Below are 6000 nucleotides of genomic sequence, written 5' to 3'. Positions count from 1 at the left end.
TTACGCAGACCCAGCATGCCCAGAAACAAGACACATCGTTGTGGTGTTGTCCAGTTAGACTAAACGTATACGTCTGTTATATACATATCTATAACAGAAATAGGTGTTGGACCATGGATGTAGCTTTCTACATCCATGGTGGGACGTCAAACTTCGATACTGTGCAAAGTTGGTTGGAGAGGGCACATGGAAAAAAATCTGAAATAAATAAGTTGTTTTCCATGGAAGATGATACACCTCTGAACGATATTAAAAGCATAAACAATGAAATGTTGAATTTTTATAAAGAATTATATACATCTAGATCTCAGACTGGTGACCCCACTGCTACTGCAGAAATTGAGGATCTGTTTCTAAACAATCCAAATATCATTAGCCCTGTCCCAAATTCAATATATTATGAGTATGACTATGGTTCCTAAAAACAAACTAAAAACAATTGTACAACGAAAATGGCCAAAAGCGGGACTGGGATTCTGTACACAATAATGGTATCCCTCAATCATCCATTTTGAAATGGTTTGGACTAAAAAGTGTTATCCCAGCCAACATACAAGTGAATCAGCAAAGTACAGCTGATGATGAAGATGAAGTAAAAATTGTATCGAACACACAGGTCAATCAGTGTGGAACTGTGTAATATAAAAGTAATCACACAGCTGATAATGACATTAATTTTATACCACCAAAATCAGAACTGTATTTTGAACATGAATTTAAAATCAATGTTACTAACTGGAACGAAATTTATCATCTTCCATTTAAGGTAAATATCGACTGTAAGTTGAGAGAATTTCAGTTTAAAAATTTTACACAATATCCTGTATACGAATGCTAGACTGAGTAAAATGAACATACCCACAGTTGATAATGCTCTTTGTTCTTTCTGCAAGAACAAAGAAGAAACTTTACTCCATTTTTACATGATTGTCAACATGTGCAACTATTTTGGGAAGCATTTTTCATGTTATGGGACAAAAATTAAAATTGAGAGTAAGACCAAAATATGGCAGATCATACTAGGTGATCCCAAACTTTCTAGTATTGTGAATTTCCTACTGCTTATTGGTAAAAGGTACATTTATATTTGTCGTTGTAAAAGACCTTGCCTAACTTTACAGCATACAAAAGATTTGTGAACTCTATACAAAAACTGAGTATCACATTGCCTTGAGAAAGGATAAAATTTTTGCCCATAATAAAAAGTGGAGAATCTACAGTACTAATATCCACCAAGACCCTAGCACAACAGACATACACAATAATGATGTATGATCACTACTTTATTGATTTCTGTAATGTCTTTTTTTTCTCAGATTTAATGAGACATGTATTTGAAAATTTTTGATAACTCCAATAAAAACGTTAAAAAAAAAAGTTGCGCCTTCATGGGGAAATACTCTGCGCAGTTGACTTTCCCGTCAACGATGACCTTTAATAATTTAGTTTTTTGTTCCACAGAGACAATTCTAGCGTTTTAGTGATCACAGTTAAATCCCGCAGTGTTCTACCTCTCCGAACACAGTTCTAGCATCTGCGTTCGGATATTTTTGACAACGAACAGTGGACAGACAAATTCGGCCTTCGCGGCTCGACAAGATGTTGCGCCGATTCGGCTAACTCTTAAATTTCAGTCCCATCTTTTTGACCGATAGACAAAGCAGGAAAAATATATAAGCCAGTGAATGCACTTGATTTTACACCAATGCATTTTTCTATGACGATATCGTTGACCTATTATGCCGACTCATGACGCAGCAAACCATCGACCACCAAGTTAAACTATATACACAGTAGGAGCATGAATTTACTCTATTTTTGTACATCCATATGGTAGGAGCAAAGTTGTTCGAGAAAAAGTAATGGACAAAAATACAAGTCGTAGGTTTCAAAACAATAGTGTAATGTGTTGTCCAATTTACCTTGGATATTCTTTGAATTATAGTCACCATATAATCTGTACCCTGAGAGTAGACTGGCCCTAAGTTGCCTGACATTTTTCGGCAGCTGAGTTACTGGCTGGCCCACGATCTACGCAGCAGCCTATCATTAGCGCTACGGTCTGCTAATTTTTAGTACTTCAATTTATTAAAAGCTTTCATACTTTATGCCGAAGATTTGGAGCAAGTCTACCTGAGAGCTGTAGAACGCAGAATGGGAGCGCAGATCGAGTGAGCAGATTGAAATGCGCTAGCGCAGATTAGGGGCGCAGACTATCTATTTCTGACCTCCCACATAGCTGTCAAATTCACTGTGTGATAAACGTATTTTGATTGGATAGGAATTTGATTTATGCTCATAAAGTAGGTCAATGATAGGTGCTGCGTAACTAGGAGTTAAAATGTTATACTAGTATGAAATATCAAATGGATTTTTTATTTCTATTCAATTACTGTAGGAGAATCATGATATAGTTAGATGATCCTTTTACATGTTATTTTATATCAACCTAGCCTAAATTATTCCAAATCTCTAAAAATATAAGAAGGCACTCAATATCCACTCATTGTTATGGTATCAAACAAATCAAGACACAGCAATGATTCCGTTTTAGTAATTCACTTTACCAATTAAATCCCAGGAACTTGTACAATATATTTCGAGTAAATGTATGCCTGACACTATACTATGTTTTTTGTTTTATTTTCAAATGGAAATGACCGCTCCTGATGGCAGATTGTTGATCGACCCAGAGAGTGTAAGGCAATGGAAGGATGACTTGAAGAGTTAACCAGATATTGAACTTCCATATGCGATTGTGCACTTACTCAGTAATTTTGGTCAATATGAATGGTTAACAATTATAAATTGTCAGATGGTTTAAGGTGAAGGGCGACGAATGCGGACGCGCACACGCTTTAGAACGTTTCTGCGCAGATTTAACTCCAGCCTGCCGCAAATGGGTTATTTTGCAGGGCATGTATTTAGCATCACCTGTCATTGTTGAAACTGCGCTTTTACCTAATTTTTTGACCCAGTGTCTTAGAAATGCATGTGACCTATAACCTTGTCATATTTTGACCCCTAGGAAGCTTGTTTTTATTCAAATGAGCGAAAAATTAACATTTCTCTCCCATTTATATGGCGCATTTTACCCATTCACCTGGAGATATTGTAAAAAGTAGCGTGGTGACACCCTTTTATTAAAAGTGTAAACTAAATGGTATTATGTCAGGAGTTTATTCGCCAAGTTTGGTCAAAATGACACCATTCAAAGCGACAGGAAGAAAGTTCGAAAATTATATAGTGATATAATTTCGATATCGTCATTTTGTAATCGATATGTTAAAATTTCTTCACAAACATCATGAAAACTATACATTCAATAAATATGGATCTTGAGTCTTTGTATTTATTAAAATTAACTGAGTTGCTAAGCGTTTTATAATTGCTTTCTTTAGTTTAAGTGAATTATATCATTTTTATTTATTTCTAACGACGCCATTTTAACGTCCGTTTCCATGGAAACAAGCGTGGTGACCCCCATTTTTTATTTCATTTTTGCACTTGCACAACTTCCAAGAATATTTGTGCAAAGTTTCAAGAAAATGACACCACAACTTAATTTTGACGTAATTCGTAGTACTTCACCTTAAAGCTCCATAGTGATGGTCATGTTAACGAAGTTGCTTGCTTTTCTTATTATCGTCTGTTCATTTAAGAAGCAGGCATACTTATTCCTACCTGGCATTTCAAAAAATGATGCCTTATTCTAGATACAGCTGTACAAACATGACAACCATTTCTTGTATGGCAGAGGAGTGTGTGTCAAGGAAACAGAGCAACATGCAGTTTACAAGATATGGTTAATTTTAGATGAAAATAACATTATGCCATTATCTTAGAGTGCCCTGCTTAAAGGTATACTGTCACCTGTTCAAATTGTGGCACAGTTACCATGGAAAGAGAAAATCTAACCAATCACAAATTTTAAGCGGGTGGTCGCTTTTTTAAAACAGCGCCCTCATATTGGCATTTTGAATACCAAGGAACGCCTCTTTGACCATGTATGGGCATATTTAGATTACAGGTGACTGTATACCTTTAAGTCAAACTAAATTTTCTGATTCTAGAATTATGCAAATTATGTAAGCTATATTAAATCACCAACCACATTTGTTTGGCTTAAATGTATGCGGTATATAAATTTTGAATTCCTGAGCGAGATAAAACGAGAGAAGCCAGCTCGTTAAAAAACTCCCAATTTGAGCTCATTACTCACAAATGTTAATTTTTTGCTGTTCTTAAATAAGGCCGAATGTTTGTACATGTGGACTAGGCAGGAAATATCAATAATGAAATGGTAATCCGTTTTGATATTGCATCAGGGTTGAGCTTTCTTTCTGCTAAGCGATACTTGATAAATCACTGAACATATATGAACTATAATTGACATAGTAGTCTACAGTGTATCCCATTGGTAGTATAATTTATGAGACAATATAATATATCTTTCATCGATCATTCCTAGTCTACCTGTGTTTGTAATTACCATAAAATATCTATAATTAAGTACATTATATCATGCTACCATGCGCCACTCTTATTAGACGGGAGCTCATTCCATCGATGCTAAAATACTGTTTAACACTGATAGCGGTGGTAAAACGGGCCCCTAAACCAGCATGTTCGAAAGTTGCCCAGTCGTCGGTGCATTTGAAACGTACCAATCTAAACCATAGACCTCGAGAAAAAACGGAAACAGTCCCGCTTTATTTCAAAGACCAAAATGCGAATTTTGATACACAGATGAAGTATGGGTCTGTAACTCACCTCTTGGTGAAAATAAGTCGAGATCGATGATGAAAGACATCTCAAAAGCAGCGTATTCGGGGTGTGATCCACTCAATTTATAGGGCGACGCGGGAGTCGAGACGCGATTTCTCCTCGCTCTTTACATTGTAAAATGACGCTTATATTGATTCGTTCATACACTACTAAATTGACACTTCCTCATAGTACTGGTATATCAAATATCCTTTACCAGAGTTTGGGCTGTAACAGACCGGGGTGTCCTAACGATGTAGACCAAGAAGTTCAAAATAATAATGGGATGATTCCTGGCGACTGCGACGAAATTTGACATCCAATGAGACGAGCAGTGTCAGTGTCCAGCTCTCGCTAAATCAGGCAACACACTCTGCACAACTGTTCATCAAAGTTACAGTCATCGCACGTCTGGATTATTTCAAACTCCTTTTTTCTGGTACAAAATTAACTTCCAAATTATCCATCAAAAATTGATCCTGTAACTTCACTTAACCACCTCTGAATGTCGCGACGGTCGACGTATATCGTATACCGTATACGCGTATGCGGTACAGAATGAGACAAATCTACTTTTAGTATGCCAAAAAAGCCAGGACTATTGTTCTTATGTAAATTTACGAAAAATTTTACTTTTTTCTTTTGATTTGGGCTCTTGACCCGTTTTCTGTGTGACTGCAGCAGGTATTTTTTACCGTGTTGCATGCGAATAAAATGCAATGTTGATGAACGTAATGCGTATTTATCGTAGGATACTGTGTACCTGTACGTAATCCAAACTTATAAAAATGCTCGGTCTCGGCGCAGAATTTCCGACATTTCACCCCTCAGACGTCCGTTTTCTGCATTTGGGGCTTAAAAGTGACGAAAATACCCAAGCAAGACAACAACGACACTCAAGTTGATATAATATAATAGCAATAACCCCCTTCGTAGTCGGGTATACACGAGATTTTGGTACAATTCGCTTCATATATCGTCGCGCATGTACCAAAATCTCGTGTATACCCTCGTGCGGCGGGGGTTATTGCTTAAGTAAATTAAATTTCTTTACACAGGGTGATCAAGCATGTAAGCAGGTAACAGCTTTGTTGTTCATACTTCCCTAATGTGCGCCATATTATCAATAGCCATGCCAGCAAAGCGCGCACACTGTGAACAATGTACAATTATGATGGCTGACAATTCTGGTCCGGACCAAAAATTCAATAGCCAACGATTACGTCGTTAGCA

The sequence above is a fragment of the Ptychodera flava genome, chromosome 17 (genome assembly GCF_041260155.1).
Source record: "Ptychodera flava strain L36383 chromosome 17, AS_Pfla_20210202, whole genome shotgun sequence".
Lineage (NCBI taxonomy): Eukaryota > Metazoa > Hemichordata > Enteropneusta > Ptychoderidae > Ptychodera > Ptychodera flava.
Note: the sequence above shows the minus strand (reverse complement) of the source record.